This window comes from Dipodomys spectabilis, unplaced genomic scaffold (genome assembly GCF_019054845.1).
Source record: "Dipodomys spectabilis isolate Male_0828 unplaced genomic scaffold, ASM1905484v1 ptg000104l, whole genome shotgun sequence".
Taxonomy (NCBI): Eukaryota; Metazoa; Chordata; class Mammalia; order Rodentia; family Heteromyidae; genus Dipodomys; species Dipodomys spectabilis.
The window spans coordinates 796,432-819,774 of NW_024870781.1; the positions used below are offsets into that span (position 1 = coordinate 796,432).

Sequence of the window (23,343 nt, forward strand, 5' to 3'; positions counted from 1 at the left end):
AGCTCTTCAGGGACCACGTCCAGTGTGTTTCCTAAGGGCCTACTTGTGCTTGGGCTCTGGGCTCAGTCAACCCTTCAACCTCCCGCTAAAGCTTTCACACAAATGTTGTGAAACTGTTTCAAGAAATTCTTGGAAGCATGTGCTCGCATTCTTTCAAGCTGTCAGAATATCCCGCAGAGTTCTGTGCACCCCACGAGGTATAAAGTTACTGATTATATGGTGTGTTCTGTTGCAATTACTCATCCCTATCAGGACATCAGTACCACCACTGTTAAACAACATGGTCAGCATCTACCTCCTCCCTCTGTCTTCACATAAAATCACTACAAAAATATGTGGTAGGAAGTGTTTCCCTAAAGGAGCTCCAGGGAGGCAGAGGAGCAGGGCATTACTACACACAGCCATGTTCCTGCCATTCCAAGTCCATGTATGTGACAGATCACACATATAAACTTAATGAGGTTCTTTTTCTTCCCCCTGAATAGTTTAGGAATGCTGTGTGTGTCTGTGTGTCTGTGTGTCTGTGTGTGTGTCTGTTAGGGGAGATAAGATGCAAGAAAGATGGAAATTTTAGGTTCTGGTATTGCAAAATAATCAGGTTTTTGTTTTATGTGTGTGAGTTTTTTTTTCTTTTCTCATCCTAGGAGTTCAAACCTTTTCAAAAAGTAACTTAGCTGGGCACCCATGGCTCATATCTGTAATCCTAGCTACTCAGAAGGCTAAGATTGAATACCAAGGTTCAAAGTCAGCCTTGATAAACAAATCTGAAAGACTCTTACCTCCAATTAAGCAGCAAGAAGACTGAAGTGGAGACATGGTTCAAGTGGTAGGGCTCCAGCCTTGAGACAAAAAAGCTAAGTGAGAGCAGTAAGGCTCTGAGTTCAAGCTCCACTACTGGCATACACAAACAATGTAACTCAGTTTTATAAAAGCTAAACTTATTTTAGAGTCAAATATGTATTTAAAATATACATATATATATATATATATAAACTTTTTAAAAATGTAATGGAAGAAGGTAGAAAGGAAGCAGGGGAGGAGAGGAGGGAAATAGTCCCATGAGCACACCAGTTTCTGCTCACATGCATACCCCAGCACCAGCCTGGGTGCCACATATACTCAAATTATCTGTTCAGAGTTCAGAGGCAGAGAAGACCCAATCTCGTGGACTGGGGCTCTCAGGTGGAGAAACTGATGCCTGGGGGCCCTGAATTTTACCCTCCTCCCATCCCAGCACAGCAAAAACTTTGCAATTTGGAGAAAGGATAATGTATATACTCTCCAAATATACCTCTGAATACATTGTGTGTGTATATATATATATGCATATATGTATATATATTTAAATGTTGGGGTACGAGTTCTAATATATGTCTTATATATCTGCCACCATTAAAAAAAAACACTCTGAGTTCCATGAGGAACAAATATAAACATATCTTCACACCTCCAAAACAGTAATATACTTAGGAAGTCTGAGGGATTCCGCACCATTGCCTGTGCATAATCCAAAATTTCCAAGAGGATGCAACAGCGGGGCTCTGCCAGTCAAATACCTAATAACATTCTGGTAAATTAAAAAATAATGGCACCAAGATTTGAACTCCAGGGCCTTGAACTTGCTAGGGAGGAACTCTATACCACTTAAGCCATACCAGCCTTTTTTTGTTTAGTGATCTTTTAGCTAGGGTATTGCACTTTCACTCGTGGTGGCTTGCAACCACCGTCCTATTACCTATTCTTCCTGAGTAGCTGGGATTACAGGTGTTTACCACCATATTGAACCCAAATTGAACCTCACTTTTGTTTCCTACCCAAATGAATTGTTTGTTGACTGTATAGAAAACTTCAACTCCCCTATCTCAAGTTCTTACACTGCAAAGTCCAAACCAGCCAGGTCCCCAGCCTCTCTTCTCTGGTCTCTCTCCTAGTTCTCCATAGTTACCCAGAAGCCTCCAAGAAACTTAGAGGACAGAGTTCCAACTTCTTCCCATTCTAGTCTAAGAAGGCTTTTAGATCTGGCAATGGGGTGAGTACTGAATCATAGGAAGGACCAGAGGCACAGACTCAAGGCTCATCTTCTAACAAGAATGCCCAGAATAGCACTCCAAAAGAGGCCTCCTGTCCTGACACTAGCTCCAGGACTACAAAGGCACCTTAAATACAACCAGGGAAACATTAGGCTTCAAAACTGGCAATGACCAGCCCAAAGAAACCCCAAGCCCTGCCATTCTCTTATCCCCTAAGGTGCTTTCCACCTCAGTTCTTCCACAAGCATATCTCACTGGGGGAAGTGTGAGTCACAACAAGATCCGGGACAGGCTACCGCCAGTCCTGGGCAATGGTAGGCATGCCAGGAGGGTGGAACGAAGTTGAGGAATCCAGACTGCTGTCCATGAGGCACCCACTGCCCAGAAAGGGCCTCCCACCCGTGAGACAGTTCTTTGGGAGGCAGGGACCTAGACATACAAGCTCACTCTGAATCATCATCATAGGAGAGTTGCAAATCCAGGCCAGGCCCAGGACCTCTTCAAGCTACCTCAATCTCCATAGAGCAGTCTGCCTTGCTGCAACCAAATGCTGGAATGTTTAATCTTCTCACACCCCAAACTCTCTACTCTGCCCAGCAAGAACCCAGCCTGGAGCTGCCACTTGTCCTAGGTTCCATACTCTACCCATTCCTCCTTCCTCTGCACACTAAGCCTTCCCCGACACTGCTTTTGAGACAGACTTTGCCCTGCCCTCTCTTTCCAGAATTCCTAGGAGCTACTGGTCATCACTGAAGCAGTGGACTAGAGGTGGGGTTCCTGCCACTAGGAGGAGGAGAGGGTACAAGCAACTCTAATGTGATGACAGAACCTGGGAATGCTCAGCTAAAGAAATAGGTTTAAATCCTGTTCTATCTGCCACAGTTGTGTGAATCTTACAGCAATCTCTCAACAGGTTAAGCTTTGGTTTTACAATTTGTACTAGCATGATTGAGTATCATGCAGAAGTGTTAAAGGCTGAAACAAAATCTCAGTGTCAGGTGGGTTAGTCCATGCAAGGATTCCAATATTCCTTTATGCTTGCATTGACTGGGACTTGCTCACAACCTTACCTATTGCTTTCTCTCAGCCTTCCTGGTCACCACCAGCCTGGTGACAATCAGTGACCAACCTGCCATCAACTGCCCACCTCTCTAGACTTCTGTTTGCCTGCAACTGATCAATGAATGGTCCAGTCCACAGCCCCTTCTGATGCCTCTTTAAAGCCTTTGGCATTCAACTACAGGGAATCATATCCAGATGTGATGAAATAGTTTTGCTAGCAAAAGTTTTACATTTTCAAGTAATTTAGATGATCCCTGGTCCCCCTTACCCCCCATATTAGCAGCAGTCTCACTCATGTACTTGGATTTTTGTGTATATGTAGGTGTGTGTGCACACTAGTATTGAGGCCTGAACTCAGGGCCTTTGCTCCTGGCTGGCTCTTTCACTCAAGGTTGGCATTCTACCTACCACTCAAGCCATACCTCTACTTAGGACATTTTGCTGGTCAATTGAAGATAATCTCACAGATCTAACTTCCTAGACTGGCTTTAAACCATGATCCTTAGATCTCAACCTCCTGAGTAGCTAGGATTGCAAGTATGAGCTACCAGTGCCCAGCCCTACTTGATAGGATTTCTTAGGTAGAAGACAAAGAGCTAAAATGAGAACTATTAAACCAAGAGAGATCTCTGCCACAGCCCTTCAAGAAGCTACCTTCCCATCTCCTGGAGTGGATTGGTACAATGGATCACTCTTCATCAAAAAGCAATGCCTTTAAAAACCTTATTCTATGCTGGGCACTGGTGAGTGGTTCAAGCCTGTAATACTAGCTATTCAGGAGGCTGAGATCTAAGGATCATGGTTCAAAGCCAGACCAGGCTCATTCATCTCCAATTAACTACCAAAAAGCCAGAAGTGGATCGTGGCTCAAGTGGTAGACTGTTAGCCTTAAACACAAAAGCTCAGGGACCCAGGCTCTGAGTTCAAGCCCCAGGACCAGCACCTAAAAAGGAACCCGGCCCCCCGCAAAAAAATATATATATAAACAAACTTATTCTAGTCTGCAAGACCCATTCATAACACTCCTACATGACAGAAGTGATGTCATTCAGGGCCCCTGGCTCTTTCACACATTCTCCCAAAATTGTCAGCAACTGATTGATATGCCATAACCCCAAAATTCCAAACAGTTTCAGGAAAAAGAATCTCCCTAGAAGACACAGAAATGGAGCAACTCTGTCTCACTCTCACCTAAATATGAAGCCTAAGCATCAGAAAAGGAGAACGTAAGTGCTTCAGATAGCCTACTTAGCTGCTTTTGAAAAGGTCCCATGTATACAGACCTTTCACACTAAGAGTTGCTTTAGAAACTTAAAAAAATAAATCTTATACTTAAGCCATCATTCAAAGGTCTCTTTATCCATTGCTTTTTAAACTGTTGTTACATTTTTTTAAATCTCCAAATACATAGATGTTAATGAAATATACTACTGTATATTGTCTGGGATCATTTACATATTCTGAATAATTTACCTATTCATTGTAAGACTATGTTTGTGTATGCAACAAAGTTAGGCTTTCCTGTCCTATCTCTGGTTTTGATCTAAAGGATGCTTTTCACCCTGAACCCCACCTTTCTTATATCCCCTCAACTTTCTAACCACCATATCTAGGAAAATGCACTGTGTTGAGTAAACACTATCAATTCCAGATGTTCCCCATTCTGTTTCCTAATTCCCTCTGGAATATGGGAACTCCTTTGGCTTTTCCTGACATGCCAAACTTAGGAGTAAAACTGGTTTTCTTGGGGCTGTTGTCCACTGGGGTTTGAAACATTCACATGTAGTAACTACAGAAATAGCTTCGGTTGGGCAAAATCCCATGAAAAGAGACTCCTCTAGGTTCTTCCATGACCTTCTGTCATTTTCCTGACTGAATTGAAGCTGCACATAGGAGATACAAAGAGAACTTTCCTCGTAAAAATAGAAAATAAAACAAAATTTGCCTTCCAAAATTAAAATTTTTAAATCACCCCACAATGAGTCCAATTAAGCTACGCCACCATAAAGAAATAAATTGGTTCCCAGGTCTATAAGGCATGAGAGTAATCAGATCAAATGTACTATACAATACTTAAAGAATGAATGTAAGGGGCTGGGAAGGTGGCTCAATGGTAGAGTGCTTGCCTTGCATTCATGAGGCCTAGGGTTCAATACCTCAGTAACACATAAGCAGAAAAGGCCAGAAGTGGCGCTATGGCTCAAGTGGTAGAGCACTACCCTTGAACTGAAGAGCTGAGGGACAGTCCCCAGGCCCAGAGTTCAAGCCTCACTACTGACAAAAAAAAAAAAAAAAAATGAATGTAAGACTGTGCTAATCAGCAGGGAATAGGCAGGATCTGTCACCTCTCAGTCCCTGGACCTTCTTCTTTTTTTTGGTCAGTTGTGGAGCTTGAACTGGAGACCTGGGCACTGTTAATTAGCTCTTTTGCTCAAGGCTAGCACTCTACCACTTTGAGCCACAAGTGCCCCTTCTATTTTTCTGGTAACTAATTGTAGATAAGAGTCTCACAGACTTTCCTGCCCAGGCTGGCTTTGACCTTGATCCTCAGATCTCAGCCTTCTGAGTAGCTAGGATTACAGGTGTGAGCCCCTGACACCTAGATAATCCCTAGACTAGCCTTTAGAAAGACCTAGGAAGGTTCCACCCAAGCTCTGCCCAGAGTTAGGGTAGACAGTCTCAGGAATTTGAAGCAAAAATACCAAATTTGAAGTCTAGTTCATTCTTATATTCTGGTTTAGACAACTACCTCCCACTTATAATTTGACTCCTGGTGGCATTAGCCCTCAGGCTACAGAACATACTGGCCAAAGGACATGGGGCACTGTAAATTAATAAACCAGCTCTCTTTGGCCCCCATCTACGAGGAGAGAAGTTTCCAACTGTTTATCTATAACTGATCTGATTCCCTTTGGTCATTATAATTCTACTATAAATCAATAAATTCATTACTGAAAGAATGGGCTCTGAGTCTTTAAGACTATAAAACAAGGAAAAGAATTCCCAACAATGCTACCCACAAAAGTGAGAAAAGCCACTCACAGGAACATGTCCTTGCCACCAACGCTGACAAACAAGACTGCTACGATTGCATTATTGCCTGGAGACGGGCCCTGCTGGCCCTGTAGGTGGAGGAATTTGGTGGTGTAAGTTGTGCACAGAAGTGCTCTACATGAAACAGAGAAAGAATAGGCAGGTAGGCCACACCTGTAATCTCCAGCACTCAGGAGGCAGGAGTTTGAGGCTAGTCTGAGTTGAGGCCACTTCCTGCCAGCCTGAGCTACACAGCAAGACTGTCTCAAACCAAAACAGGAGGGAGAAGGTGGCTTTCCTAGGGGTAATCTGAGGTGGTGACAGATTGGTACTTCCAGGGCTGCCGACCCAGGGACATGCCCAACAGCTAAAGGGGTGTATGAAAAAACAAATGACTAATGCACAGTTTCAGGTTTCCATTGCTCCATCTGCCATTGGTCTTGCAGACATCCCTCCCAGCCTGGGCCAGGCTTTAGAAAAATCCACTGCAGAAGAGTCTTGGAGGCTGGATTATAAAAAGCCTCAGGGGGCCGGGTCCTGGTGGCTCATGCCTGTAGTCCTAGTTACTCAGGAGGCTGAGATCTGAGGATCACGGTTCAAAGACAGCCCAGGCAGGAAAGTCCGTGAGACTCTTATCTCTAACTAACCACCAGAAAACTGGAAGTGGCGCTGGGTTCAAGTGGTAGAGCGCTTACCTTGAGCTGAAGAGTTGAGGGACAGAGCCCATGCCTAGAATTCAAGCCTCACTACTGATTTAAAAAAAAAAAACTAATAAAGCCTCAGGACAGACTTCAGGGCCAGGATGACCAGGCTCAACATCCTGCTCCACCAGGTACTGATGCCATGATGTCAGAAAAGATCCTGCAACTTCTCTACCTGTTTCCTCAATGGCATTATTACAAAGTCATATGTGAGGCAGTCTGATTGTACACGAGACAATTCAGTGCAGAGGACGCCTGGAGGCACAGAAGTGGCCACATCCACCAACTCAGCAGCTGTTTCCAGGATTGAGACAGGAAACACAACACAATCAAACCTAAAGTTTAGCTGGGGGGCCAGTGGTTCATGCCTAACTACTCAGGAGGCTGGGATCCGAGTTCAAAGCCAGCCCAGGCAGAAAAGTCTGTAACACTCTTATCTCCAGTAAACCACTAGAAAACTGGGAGTGGCACTGTGGCTCATAGTGGCAAAGTACTAGCCTTGAGCAAAAAAGAGCTTAAGAACAGTGCCCAGGCCCAGAGTTCAAACTCCATGACTGACAAAACAAAAACACCCTCAAGCTTAGGGTGCTGGACTAGCCTAGCAGCCACCTGGTTTTTAATCATCAGTAATAAGCATTTATTGAACATTTACTATGTGTTAGGGACACATCTCTTTTAATATGACCAGTCTGATTGTAAGTAGAATTAAATTCAGGAGAGACAAACATTAGCGCAGGACATAGATCTCATACATACTCAGTCTTGATTTTCTAAGGAGCTAAGGAATCAACAGTTATCTCAAAGACTATGGCTCAGGTCTCAGGAATGTGAAAGGCAATGATTCTCAATGCTGGCAGAACATTTCAAAATCCCTGATTCAAGAGATAGAGTCTGTAGGTGGAAAGGCTTGGGGCGTCAGGATTTCTAAAGCTCCCCCTCCCACCCCCATACTCAAGGCTGGGAACCACAGCTATAATAAATTTTAAATTACTTCCACAAAGGTCATGCTTCCTGAGCTCCCTGATGAGATGGATCACCTGGGCTAATTGCTATCAGATTCCCCAGCCCCAGCCCCAGATTTCTGAGTTAGTAAACCTGGAATGAGGCCCAAACTCTTCAGGTTTACAAGTATCTCACGCACTGCATATAATCAAAAAGGTTCAAGAGATGGAGACCTAAAGGATGGGTGATAGCAGGAAATCAACAGGGAAATTGAAAATGATATTAAGTGTATATACTATTTATACCATTACTATTTACACCATTTAATCTAGACTCAATTCCTTTAGGGTTTTATTCTAGTCCTAACCTACCACCTGAATTAATGTGAGATGAAACATGAAGAAAAACAAAAGTCCCAATCCTGAGACAATTCAATCCCTACTCGGTGGGCCACAAGGCCCAGGGAGAGGAGAAAAAAATGTTGCATGTGGTTTCTATCCTTCCTCGGTGGGGGTGGGGATAGGGATGGGAGGAAGAAATCCCTTATTTGAACCAAACCATCAAGACCCAGCATTTAGCAATGATGTAAGCTCCACTCACATCACTGAATAAGCACTTAGGTATCAGCTCACTTAAAAGTATGTTCAACCACTTAAAAACAGGATGTGGCTTATTCCCCTATTTTAAATAGGTTGTAGTCTATATTATCTGAACTAGTCTATGGCATTAAAAAAAAAAAAAGGCAGAAAGCTTCAGAGCTCATTCTTTACATGTATTCTCTAGCTCCCTAACCCTGATGCCAAAACGAGGCAAGTCTGGGAGGGAGGAAGGTAAGTAATCTCCTTTGCTTATATCCAAAGACACAATACACAATGCTAGGATGCAACAATGAACCAAGGTTAGATGTTTACATAAAGCACTACTTTCAAGGATGACCACTGTCACTGTTATTATGTATCTAACACAGATCCAGACAATGAAAGACAAAACACAGTTCTAAATATTGGGGAAAAAATTAACATCTTGTTGGGGGTGTGGCTGAGCATTATGACTCCAGCCTAGCAAACACTAGGCGCTGGGTTCAAACCCCAGTACCACCAAAAAGATAAAATAAAACAAGAATAATAACGCCTTTTTGTAGGTGACGGGATGATAGACTTCAAAAGGCAAGAGAAATTCATCTCTTTGCCCTATTTTTGTCTTGACTTTGAAGAATGACTTATTAACATACAATTTATAACAATATTTAACTTATAACAATATTTTTCCCTCCAAAAATTCCAGACAATTAGTGTATTTTCCTATGCATGACTTCTATATTTGACCTTTCAGGTATTAAATTTATGACCCAGAAAATGCCAAAAAAAAAAAAAATACATTTCGGCAGAGGTCTTGTTACTAAGGAAACTCAGATAACACCTGTGTTGAACTGTACCCCCAACACAACACTGGAGACCAAAGCCAAGTGGTTTACAAACTGCTGCTACAAGAGAAACACTCAGGAAACAGAATCAGATGATCAGCTTGTAACCACCATACATTACACCCCTAGGCATCACAATTAAATTACGATAGCACACTCTAGATGGGATTTCATTTAAAAAAAAAAAAAAAAAAGGCCAGGTGATTATAATGTAAAACAAAGTCTACCACTGGCTGACTTTAGCCAGGTGACTCATCGTTTTGGCCAGGCTAGACAGAGGAGCTGATTCTTCCCAATAGCTAGCTAGCTCATTCCCTTTTTCTTTAATCTGCCTCTTCTAATTCAGAAGAGAGTGTTTTGCTTTATTTTGCTTCTTATATCTGCATTACTAGCACACTTACCAATTATATTTGGTTTGGAGATGGGTGGGAACTGTTTTAGAAAGTCAATACATTAAAAACAGCTGATATTGAAGTGAGCTGTGCCTCACTCAAGTGACAGAATGCTAGCCTTGAGCAAAAAAGCTAAAGGACAAGGGCCAAGGCTCCAAGTTCCAGCCCTAGTACCAGTACCAAAAACAAACAAATGTCTTCTACTTATCAACTGCAATATATTTTTTTAAGGCACCGGTATTACAGCAGTGAGGAAGGATACCTCTCTGGTCACAATCATGGTGGGAAAGAACAGGACAATAGCATATGATCGAGTATAACAAACAATAGAGCATAAGAAGTTTTTTTTCACCCAAATGCTGAAGAAGGACAAAAGAGCCACTCTTGAGGAACTGATAAAATAAACAAGGGGAGACCCAGCCTAAACAGACTGAGATGTCACTAGGTGATGTCAGATTGCTTGGGGTAGGGATTTTCAGAGTAACAACTACAATTCTCCAAAACAAGACAAACAGGAATGGTGAGCACCCTTGCTGAGAGAACTAAGGCTATGCTGAGAAGCAAGTGATACAAACTCACAGATCACTTTGAGAAGGCGGTATGCAGAGGAATGGAACCTCAGAGACCCAGCCCTGAAGGGCACCAAAGGCAAATGACACAGTAACTTCAATTCTGGTTTGCAAGATGGCCTGTAAGCCACCTGTCTCAACAAACAAACACATCAACCACTACATTTAGTTTCATCAGGGAATGAGGACACAGGCCAACTTCTAGCCCAGACAAGGGGGAGACAGACAGGGGGATGCAGAGGGTCCCAACTTACCAAGCAGAAAAGTCCCTGGGAACCAGTGCTAAGTCCAAAACCTGAAAGACGTTGGCAAATTGCTGGAGGCTCAGTGCAGACAAGCAGAACGATGAAATTTCTGGGGGGCAACGAGGTCATCCCATCTCCACAGTGAGAAACAGAGACAAAAGCCTCACATGCAGGCAGCAGAAGGCAAAAAGAGCCATTTTGAAAATGCTGGGCAATGGCAGGATGGACTATACCTTTAATTAAGGTCTGGTTTCTCTCAAGAGAAACTACTTATCCAAAGTCTAACTCAGAGGTTTTTATCAGAGCCCAATCAAGGAAAATACCCAAATCCTGCCAACTCTAGCATTCCATCCAGAACAGGATCCTGTTACACCCATAGGGAACAGAAGGGAAAAAAGAAAAGATGAAAAACATTTGGGAAGGTCACAGAACAAGGGCACAGATTCACTGGATGACTGAAACTCTTACCAGGCACCAGTGGCTCTCACCTGTACGTGATCCAAGCTACTGAAGTTTGAAGTCAGCTAAAGTTCACCAGTCCCTTTTCAGCCCAAGAGCTGGGTATGGTCTGTCATCCATGCTAGGTAGGGGATGAGATGGGGAAGATGGAAGTGTCAGGCTAGCCCAGACCAAATAAAAAAAAAAAAAATTTAAGCTTTTGAGAGATCCCAGGTCAACATAAAAGGCTGAGTGTGGTGGTAGGCTCCTGTCATCCTACAGCAGCAAGTGTAAATAGGAGGGTCGCAGTTCAGGACTGCCAGGAAAAAAATGAGGCTCTGTCTCAAAACTAACCAGAGTAAAAAGAACTGGGACATGATCAATTCTACAAGTCTCTAGATATTCACTCAGTGAGACCAAAAGAAGATATTCTTAGGAAAGGATTAAAAAAGCTCAATAGCTATGTACATATGATCACATAAAATGATGCTTATCAAAATGAACTTCAAGAAGTGGAAACAAGAGGTTTTTTGTTGTTGTTTTGCTTTTTCTTTGTCCCTGCTTTTGATTTCTGTATCTTTTATGTTGTGTGTAAGTTTATCTGTTTGGGCGAGGATAAGGGGAGAGCACAGAAGGGTCTAACAAAAAGGAAAGCAAACGCAGCAGTGATATTCATCAGACACTATGTTAGGAATGAACAACCCAACTTGGGAGAGGGGTCAGGAGGGAAGAACTGGGAGAAAACCAGGGAAGAGGTGCTCAAAAAGAAACATATACAGTTCCTAACTTACATACTGTAACCCCTCTGTACATCACCTTTACAATAACAATTTTTTTAAGGGCTAGAGGTATGGCTCAAGTGGTAGCACATCTGCCTAGCAGGTACAAAGCCCTGAGCTCAAACACCGGTCCCATAAAAGAAAGACTAAAACTTAATCATTCAACCTAGAAGGCCCTCCTTGCACTAATATCAGCTTCCACGTCCCTAAAAACCTGAATAACACAGCTTCTTTAGCCCAGCGCAAGGAACTGAAGCTGCTGGACACAAATCTAGCTTTCAACAATTATGAGGCATACTGTAAGACAAAAAGTACTACATGACTACATCAGAGACTCAGAGACAGCAAAGATGCTGGAATGATTGAATCAGGAAATTACAACTATGACTTGGCACCAGGTGCAAAAGATTTGCCAGCTGGTTCCTCAGTTAGAATTGTCTCTGGCTTGAATAGCCTAACAGTATTAAGTTTTCACCTAAGATAACTACATAGAAAAAAATGACAGCCTTGTGTCTAGGATCAAAATAGCCGAGAAGTGAGCTTCCTGGTCTGTTTACCACACATATTCTGTTTACTACACATATTCAGCCAAAATCTCCAGCATGAGTGCTTAGAAATCTAGACCTGGGCCTGGTGCTGGTGGTTCACACCTGTATTCCTAGCTATTCAGGAAGCTGAGATCTGAGGATTGAGGTTCAAAGCCATCCTGGAAAGGCAAGTCTGTGGGATTCTTATCTCTAATTAACCACCAGAAAACTGGAAGTGGAGCTGTGGCTCAAAGTGGTAGAGCTCTAGCCTTGAGCAGAAAAGCACCCAATGGCAAACCAATGGCAAAAAAAAAAATCTAGACTTGGTGAAACACTGGTTCTCTCATAATGAGCAGTCTGAGGGGGAAATGGCTTTTTTTTAAAGAAGGCAAAAAACAAAAACCCCAGAGACACAATTTCTAACTCTTATTTAGTGGGGAGAGGGTTGGTCATAGGGTTTGAACTCAGTGCCTGGGCACTGTCTCTGAGCCAGTACTCTATCACTTTCAGCCACTGCTCCTCTTCCATTTTCCTAGGTTAACTGGAGATAAGAGCCACATGGGCTTTCCTGCTTGGGCTGGTTTTGAACCATGATCCTCAGATCTCGGCCTCCTGAGCAACTAGGACTACAGGTGTGACCCACCAGCACCTGGCTAGTTCCGAACTCTTTATACAGAACTAAGAACCTAATTAGAAATTTTTGCTGTTTCCCCTAACAAGTTGTGTTGCAGATGGTTCTTCTCAGGCTCTCTGATTTGGGCAGGCCAGAGGAAGATTCGAGGCACCATAGGATAGGTGCTGGGCTTTTCTTCTCAAGTTCTCCTGTTCATAGCCTCTACACAGCACCACAGAAGCAGCACTCTGTATACTGGCCTACCCCAGCATAGGTTCACAGACTGCACAGCATTACTAGCTTCATCTGCTCACATTCATCCCATAGCAGCACCTCCATACTCTATCCTCAGGCTGTCATACTCCATCCTCCAGGGGAGCCAGTTTATACCCCCCATTGGGCAATAATGGCATTTGACCAAAACTATGGCTCTATAAGGCCACATATGCACACCTAGTCTCAAGGTTACATGCAGAGTTACCTATGGTAGCACACCCATACCTAGTTGTACATGGATATGCTGAACCAGTTGTGAATCCCAGTCCTTGGGAAGTTCAAGACCAAAGCCTCAGAAGTTTATGATGAGAAAGTCTGACTCCATTTATTCTTCACAAGTACATTAAGCATGCAAACATCTTCAAAATACTGTGCTAGTGAACACTTATTGGCTTATATATCACTGAAGCTTAAAAAAATACAAGTATCTCTGGGTGTCAGTGAGCCATGCCTGTAACCCTAGCTACTTAGGAGGCTGAAGACAGGAAGATCATGACTTGAGGCCACCTCAGGTATACAGACAAGATCCTATCTCAACCAATAACTGTCATCCAGTCTATACAGGAAGCCGAGATTGGAAGGATCAATGTTCCAGGCAGGAGAGGAAAAAAAACATATATCAAACTCTTATCTCAGTGCAAAGGAGTGGGCAAGATAGTCCATGCCAATCATCCTGCCTATGATGGGAAACATAATACAGGCAGACTTCTATCCAAGCACATACAAGGGAATGGAGACTAGAGTCTTACTGACTTTTCCTGCCTGGGCTGAATTGAACCATGATCCTTAGACCTCAGACTACAAAGTAGCTAGGATTACAGGCAGGAATCACCAGTACCTGGCTTAGATTTTCTTTTTAAATAGAGTGATAAGTCACCAACAGGATAGAGATGGTATCTATAATATCCTCATGTAATCACAGAAGATATGCCTTCAAAATACTTGCTATTTGATTTCATTATGTAGGTAATTCTTAGTAACATCAACTCTACATTAGGAACAAAAAAAAGTCTACAATTACATACCTTCTAATTGTTATACCTAATAATCCACTTTATCCAATTCATCATCAGAGGTAGAGTGCAGCACCACTCAGAAAATCTATAGACAAAGGCCAGGTGTTGGTGGCTCTTGCCTATAAGCTACTCAGGAGGTTGAGATCTGAGGATTGTGGTTCAAAGCCAGCCCAAGCAGGAAAGTCTGTGAGACTCTTATCTCCAACTAACCAACAAAAAAACTAAGTGGAGCTGTGGCTCAAACTGGTAGAGCACTAGCCTTGAGCAAAAAAGCCAGGGATGGCTCCCATGCCCTGAGTTGAAGCCCCACAATCAACAAAAGAGAAAATCTACAGAGAAGCCACAATCCTCCAACTTTTCCACAGGATCTTCCTTCCCTGTGCCATAAATACCAACTGAAAGCAAATACTAATACAGAGAACTTCTGTTGAAAAATTATGAGTCATTGCAAAGACATTGTGAAAATCAGAATGAAGATACCCTCTTCCCCTTTCCCCACAGAGATATCCTCATCTTAATCCCTGGCACCTCTGCCTAGGTTTCCTTAGGTGACTTAGGAACTTTATACAGTACGTTTAAGCTGAGATGGGCAGATAATCTTGTATTATCCCGTGGGCCCAGCCAATAGAATACAAATACTTTAAGAAATGGGGGTGCTGCAATAAACATAGTTGTGCTGGTAGCTTTAGTATGGCCTTATTTGTGATCATTTGGGTAAATGCCCAAAAGTAGGATTGCTGGGTCATAGGGGAGCTCTATGTGGAGTCTTTTGAGGAGCCTCCATACTGCTTTCCAAAGTGGTTGAACAAGTTTACACTCCCACCAACTAGGCAATAGGGTTCCCTTCTGGCCACATCCCCTCCAGCATCTGTTGGTATTAGAGCTCTTGATTATAGCCATTCTAACACAACTATGTTTATTGCAGCATTATTTACCATAGCTAAGATATGGAACCAGCCCAGATGCCCCTCAGTAGATGAATGGATCAAGAAAATGTGACGTGTGTGTGTGTGTGTGTGTGTGTATACACACATATATATGTTTATGCATATACATATATACATATATATATGTATACACACACACAATGCCTCCATCAGAAAGAATAACATCGCCCCATTTGTTAGGAAATGGAAAGACTTGGAAAAACTTATATTAAGTGAAAAGCCAGGCCCAAAGAAACAAAAGTCCCATGGTTCCCTTTATTTGCAATAACTAGTATATGTCTGAGATAAGCAGAAAAGGTCAAAAGCTATGTACATATGACACGATGATGTTAAGTGAAATGAACTCCAAGATAGGGACACAAGTGGTTTTTTCTTTCTTGCTATTGTTTCTAATGTATTTATAATGTACCATGTGATTTTTTTTTTGCTTCTTTGTATGTTCCTCCCCCAAGGTATAACCCCTGTTTTCACTGTATTTGATTCCAGTTCCCTGCATCTTGTATATACACTTCTCTAATTTGGGGAGGGAAGGGAAAAAAATAAAATGCTTAGATAGGGTTACAGGTTGACCCATTGTAACAATGAGATGTACAAGACACTATGTTGAAAAACAAGCTTTACAATTTAGGCAAGAGGGGAGGAGGGGGAAGCGTAGTTGTGGAGGTGGAAGGGAAGGGATGGTAGGGGAAAAACAAAAGAGGAAGCAACAATGCTTGGTAGGAAATGTACTCAAATGCTGCTCATGTAACTGTAACCCCTCTGTACAGTATTTTTACAATAAAAAAATAAGTATTTTTTAAAAAAAGAAAGAAATGGGGGTGGAGGGGACCCAGGAGAATGAGAAAAGGAATATGACAGCCAAAATGGAGGTGAGAATCTAAGAGAGATTTTGAAGACAATGTGCTACGGAATTTGAATGTGAAGAAAGGAGCCACTAGCCAAGGGCTGCAGGTGGCATCTAGGAGCTAGAAAGGTCATGGAGATGGATTCTCCCCCTAGAGCTTCCGGATGACACCCAGCCCCACTGGTACCTTGATCTCAACCCAGTGAGACCCATTAGAACTTCTGTAAGAGAACAAGCCTGGCTGTCTTACGATGTGAGGTTGGTGGTGATTTTTCACAGCAGCCACCAGAAACACCAATGTGCTTAAAGGTGGCCAGGCTAGAGAGCCAATGAAGGAAGTAGAACCAGCCCTCCCTTCACAGATGCTGATGAAGCTGAAGGAAATAGACATTGATTAATGAATGTAAGCTTCTCATACCCTCACATATCTCTATGAACAGTAGATGTGGGTGTGGTTCAACTTAACCTTACCACTACAAAGAAGTGGCCAAGTTCTTCACCCCTCTCCATTGGTGTGGGGTAGGGGGTGTGTGGGGGGGGAGGGGTGTTCTTTAACCTGTAATGGTGATGGTTAGTGCCGTCGTTGAGTCATTACATTATTATATTGTCCTTCCTTCAGTCCTGGGAAAACCAGGCCCAAGGGTGCATGCCTATAGTTCCAGCTCCTAGGAGGCTGAAGCAAGAGGATAGCTTGAGTACAGGGAACTCAAGACTAGCCAGAGTAACAGAATAAGGCCATCTCAAGAAAAGGGGAGGGAACTAGAGTCATATAGATCAGTGGTATAACATTTGTGAACATGAGATCCTGGGTTCTATCCCCAGCACTAAATTCAAATATCTACATATATATCTTATACACACATTATATATATACACACACATTATAAGTAGAGATATATACATATATAGATACCTGAACTATCAGGTAATGTATTTAGTTGCATGCACTGGGAAATTTGGACTTCTTGAGAAGAAACCATCTGGGCTCATTAACAACCCTATGCCACCAACTGCTTTGACCAGTTAATAGGGAGAAGCATAAACTAATCACTGGGAAACCCAAAGTCTGCACGCCTCTCGGATGGACCACATAGATATGATAGAGTTCAATAAATACGTGATGACCAAAAAGGGGTCTTTAGTGTTTCCTTCTCCTTATCATTTCATTTATGTTTGGAGACTTCAAGGGAAGTAACTCACTAAAAATGATATTACTGGCAGGCTCGATGGCTCACACTTGTCATTCTAGTTACTCAAGAGGCAGAGATCAAAAGGATCAAATTTTGAGACCATCCCAGGGGAAAAGTTAGTGATAGCTCAGTCTCAATCAACAATCTGGATGTGGTGGCACAAGGTAAAAAGGTTGGCTCCAGGTAAAAACATGGAGCCCTATCTGAAAAATAACTAGAGCACAAAAAGGATGGACGTGTGACTGGAGTGGTAGAGAGCCTGCCTAGCAAGCACAAGGCCCTGAAAAACCCCAATAATCACCAACTTGGGTACAATAATGGCCCATCAAATAATTATGGCCAGTCCCCTGATTATCGGCATCATGCCACAAATCTATGTTTTAGCAGCAAAAAGGGAAAAGAAACAAGAATTGGACCTGAAATTCAAGACACCTCTGTGTGTTTGTGGTGTGGGGAAAAGAAACAAGAATTGGACCCGAAATTCAAGACACCTCTGTGTGTTTGTGGTGTGGTGTGCCAGGACTTAGGGTCTGGGCAGTCCCTTAGCTTTTTGTGTCTCAAGGCTGGTGCTTTACTGCTTGAGCTGCACCTCCCTTTCTGGCTTTGTTTGGCGGTAAATTGGGAAGCGTCTTATGGACTTTCCTGCCCTGTCTGACTTCTAATTGTGATCTTCAGATCTCAGCCTTCTGAGTAGCTAGGATTATAGGCATGAGACACTGGCACCTAGCCTGGACTTCATCCATAGCAGAAACTGATGGATTTCAACCTAACCTGGTGGGTCTATGGATTTCTGATGTTACTTGAAGTTGCAGATTATTTTAAAATAATTCATTGAGGCTGGGAAGGTGGCTCAGTGGTAGAGTGCTTGCCTCACATGCATGAAGCTCTGGGTTCGATTCCTCAGCACCACATAAGGCAGAAAAAGCTAGAAGTGGCGCTGTGGCTCAAGTGGTAGAGCACTAGCCTTGAGCTAAAGAGCTGAGGGACGGCGCCCAGGCCCAGAGTTCAGGCCCCCGATCAATTAAATACATACATACATACATACATAGAAGAGATCATTGTTCACTTGTCTCCTCCAGAGAGATACAGCCATGATCTCAAATATGGAAGATGGATGTTATTTCAGACTCTTTGTCACACAAAGCTTTTCCACACAAAGTGCTTTATCTGCCTGAGCTGAACATACAGAGCCAGCTCTCATCCCATTGGTTTGTCCAGGAAAGCGAGGAAGACACATGGACACAGCCTGGATTTTGCCTGGGCCTTCAAGGCCTTGGAAAGACTCTCCCCTGCTGTGCACTTGCTGGCAGGGCAGTGCTGTTTCCTCACCATTTCTAAAGCCAGGTCCTTCACTCAACAGCTGTGTTTGTTTACAATGAATACAAGGCCCATTCGCTTGATCCAGCAGAGTTATTCTTTTGGCATTTCCCCTCCAGACTACACAATATATTAGTCCTTGCAGCCCAGTTATAACTAAACATCGGTCGGAGCCAACAGGGTGGTAGACAGAAGATAACTATGGACAGAAATCCTGTATTGTTTACTCCAAATGCTATAGACAGACTTTTTTTTCCCCTTGTAGTAAGGCCAAGGGCCACACCTGCATTCACCATCTGCACCTGATACTTGTTTACAATGGAGAGACAATGTACCCACTTCTCAGACCCAAGGGGATGGTCCAGTAAATAGCTCTGTGCAGGCCATCAAGAGTCCTGCCCAGACATGACAGGGCAAGCTTGGATGTCAATGATCACAAACCACTCTCCTATAAATGGCCCATTGTTCCTTTTGGAATTAGCTTTTTGAATGAGAATAACCAGAGCTTCCCTTTTTCTAAAGTAGTGTTTAAAAAGAGAGTATGGTGGCTTATACCTGTAGTGGTAACAGCTCAGGAGGCTGAGATGTAAGAACCATGATTCAAAGTCAGCCAATTCACCACTGTAAAGCTGGAAGTAGAGCTATGGGTCAAGTAGTAGAATGGCAGCCTTAAGAAAAAAAAAAAGCTACAGGACAGTACCCAGACCCCTACCTTCAACACCTAGTACCACATAAAACAAACAAGAAAACCAGAGAGGATAATAGGCTAGGGTAGATTAGAAAATAAAGGTGTTTCAATGGAGTGTTTCTGTTTTAGAAAAATACTTATACTTTTGTTTTTGGTATCATTTTCTTCCCACAAGATTGCCTTCTCTACAATGTTTTAAAAATAAAAATCAGGGGCTGGGAAGTGGTAGAGTGCATGCCTTGCATGCATGAGGACTTGGGTTCAATTCCTCAGCACCACATAAGTAGAAAAAGCCAGAAGTGGCGCTATGACTCAAGTGGTAGAGCACTAGCCTTGAGCTGAAGAGCTGAGGGACAGCGCCCAGACCCAGAGTTCAGGCCCCACAACCAACATAAATAAATAAATATCATAAACCGGACACCACTGGCTCATGCCTATAATTCTACTTAGGAGGTTGAGATCTAAAGATCTTGGTTCCAAGCCAGTGCAGGCAGAAAAGTCCATGAGACTCTTAGCTAGAAGTGAAGCTGTGGCTCAAGTGATAGAGCACAAGGCTTGAGTGAAAAAGTTAAGGAGCAGCACCCAGGCCCTGAGTGCAAGCCCTAGTACCAGCATAAAATAAATACATATAGTAAGAGAATTATTATTCTCTGTTAAAATACAGGGCTTTAGCATGGCTCTAAAAAAATAGAAATATGAACAATCCTCTCATTTGCCTTATACTTTCATTTTTGTCCAGTCTCTTTTATATTACTCCTCCCCTGGGGGGCTGGCTGCAAGCCATGGAGGCTGAAAACATTGGAGAGCTTTCCCCTAGTTCTAAGCTCATTTAAGGGATGCAGGCTTTGCACCTCAAAACACAGGCTCCTACAGGCTAACCTATTCACAAAAGGTTGGCAGACTCCTCATGAGTGTCTACAGAAGGAGGGATGTACATAAGTTGAGGGGTCCCGTAGAAAGAAGAGTGGGCTGAACAGCACTATCATACTGACTGGGCAGAAAAGGGTTCCCAGTGTGCCGTCATTGTGAAAGCGACTTCAGCTGGCTGCACATCTGGGTCTCCAGGCACTCCACCACAAGCTAGCTATTGAAGTCCAGCCATCATCCCCGTCTTTATTCCCTGAAGTAGAAATGTGAGAATATCCATGTGTCCATATTCCATAGGCTTGGCTATCTCCTATCTCCTATAATGACCAGAAATGTGTTCAGTTTTGGATTTTTCCCAATTTCACAACATTTGCACACAGATGAGAGATCCTGTGAAGGGGGACCCACGGCTAACCACGAAGTACACCAACACGTCATGCACTCCCTACATATTTAGATGAAGTTAACACTGAACAAAAATGTTCAGTACATTCTGTCACAGGAGGCCAGGTGAGGAATTTTCTTGTGTGGTCATGTCGATGCTCAAACCCTTTCGAAAGAGTTTAGACTTCTGATTTTCTGATTAGGGATATTCAACCTGCACCATTACTGGAAAGACTAGCGTCCACACATGGAATTAGATGATTAAGTCAGACTCTGAGCATGGTAACAGGCACAATCATATTTGAAGCTGGAGAAGAAAATTTGTAAGCTATGAAATAAGATTAACTCTTTGTTACTTTCTTTCTTTTCTTGGTCGGTCATGAGGCTTGAACTTAGGGCCTAAGAACTGCCTCTGTGCATTTCTGCTCAAAGCTAGCACTCTACCACTTTGAACCACAGCACCACTTCCAGCTTCCTGGTGGTTAAATGGAGATACCAGTCTCATGGAGTTTCTAACCTGGGCTGGTTTCAAAGTGCAATCTTCAGATCTCAGCCTCCTGAGTAGCTAAGATTATAGATGTAAGTTTCATTTCTATAGGACTTTTTTTTTATTATGTATTTCTTATCAACACAGGTACATCATAAATGCCAAGAGAAAAGGCTGACATAGACACAGAAGGCCCTACCAGTAGCAGGTGCCCACATCACTGTGGGAGAGAATTCATTCTTAATGCAAAGTTCAAGGGTTTACCCAGGAAGTCATTGACTGAGCCTGGAAATATCTTTTTTTTTGGGGGGGGGACCCACAAAAAAGACAAAGAAACTTTAACACATGGCTGGCCAATCTCACCATAATCAAGGTAAGACTTCTTCCTTATGACAAATGCCAGCTGAGCAAGTCACAGCCTTGTCCTCAAGGTAGTTACTCGCTGGGGGCAGTGACAAGTTAACAAATGACAACTGGATGATCAGGGAATATAAATGAGGTGCTAAGAAGACAGGAAAGAAAGCCTGGGCCAACTATGAAGATATCAAGAAGTCTTCATGAAAGAACTAGCATTTGAGGTTGTCTTAAAGGGTAGCAAAGAGACAACATACTAAAGCCAGGGCTGAGAAAGCACGACATGGTTACAGACATGCAATACTCTCAGCTTCTCCAATTCAGAGTTTTTGTCACTGTTTTCTTCGCTGACCCATCCCATCTGTCTATCCCTGATGGCGCCACGAAACAAACAACAACCACAGCTGGATTTTTTTTTTCTATGCTACTAATTGATCACACTGAGTCGGTGACAGAATATCACTTGTCCTTCTTAATCTTACAAAAAGAGAAATACACTTGGAATTCTATGCTAAAATAATATACTATGCTCTCTCTGTCTACCACCCAATTATATTATGTTGGAACAGTTGAGTGGAAAACTTACTATCATGGCTGGCCAAGTGCTGAAGGGCATAATGTTTTGATTGTCAAACAGGTTGGTTGTACATGATGCAAATAGATGACTTAAGAAGTGATTTCACAAACATTTTGGTAACAGCAATCTGACTCATAAACTCCAACATAGTCTCATAAAACAGCTGTGTGTATAAGGAATCCAAAGATAGTCTTGGAGAAATGTTTCAGAGAAAAGCACAAAATAAGAGAAGAAAGTTGGAAACTTGAAAATGGGTATTGTTTCATGTTGTGACTTTAAATATTTTATAGAATGGGAGGACCCAATGGGGTTGCTCCTCTGATCTGGCGGAGTTGTTGATCCAGGATGGAAAAAAAAACAAAACTAAGATAGGTACAGACTTATACTTTACAAAACTAACTGAAGACTTACTTCCCATTAATTACAGCACTGGGCAAAGAAAATTCACTTGGGAGACCCTACAAAACAGAAACATTTCTTTCATAGAGAACTTGTTGATGCACTCAAGATTTTGACTTCTGTTTTGTTTGCCAGGCCCCCACTTTTACTTGTGATGTCCCTGTGGTCCCAGAGAGTTCAATGCCTTGTCCACAGTTACCCAAGAGCAACATTAAGGTGGGAAATGGTGCTCTTCACTCTACTCTGACCCATTCATCCACATGCCAAGTAAACTATAATTCTGCATTTTCTGTTTCAACTTCACAAATTTACCATGCCAGCTCAAAAATAAAACAAAAAAAATTCTTGCTTCTCAAGTGTAATCATGGTGCTGGGCAGAGTGGCACATACCTATAATCCCAGCTACCTGAGAAGTGGAGAAAGGATCAGGTTCAAGGCTGGCCTGGGGCAAAAGTGTGAGAGTCTATCAAAAGTGAGCTAAAGCAAATAGGCATTGTATGGGGCTCAAGTGGTAGAGCACATTTTTGGCAAGTATAAGAGATATTGGTCAATCATTAGTACTATGGAAAGGCAAAAAAAAAAAAAAAACTAAAAATTAAGAAATCAATAGGCTTTTACATTTTCCTGCTTTTTTAAAAATTAAATTTCACTTTACTCTAGCTTTTGAACTCTGATTTGTGCTGGGCCTGGTGGGTGCTCACCTGTGACCTCACCTCCCCCAGAGACTGAGGCCGGAGGACCATCTGGGGCCTGGGAGACTGGGCAACACATTTATACCCTGGTGAGACAAAGAACAAGAGCGAACCAATACAACAGTGATACTCACAAGACAGTATGTTGGAAATGAACTGTACAACTTGGGAGCAGGAGAACTGGGGGGAAGGGAATGTGGGAGAAAAATGAGGGAGGGGGTAACAAGTTCGACAACAAATGCACTCACTACCTTACATATGCAACTATAACCCCTCTATGCATCACCTTGACAATACGATTAAATTTTTAAAAAAAGAAAGAAACTTGCTGGGCTGGAGACGTAGCTCAATGGTAGTACTTGCCTAAAATGAAGCCCTGGGTGCTACTTCCAACACGACAAACAATAAAGTAAAATAAAGTAAAGGTGATTTGTTTGGTCTCATAAGTCTCCATTATTGAAAGCTCAAAGCAAGTTCCAGGCAAGAGTTTAGTACAGATGGGTCTCAAAGAGCATGTGACTTACCCATGAGGAGACTGGGATCTAGAAATG

The 23,343-nt window shown here is 42.7% G+C and overlaps 1 protein-coding gene across 1 annotated transcript in view; it reads right to left on the bottom strand.

Moving 5' to 3' along the window:
• Bmp6 (bone morphogenetic protein 6) overlaps positions 1-23,343 on the bottom strand; it is a 172,923-nt gene that overhangs the window by 113,006 nt on the left and 36,574 nt on the right. The gene's annotated exons all lie outside the window — the stretch shown is intronic.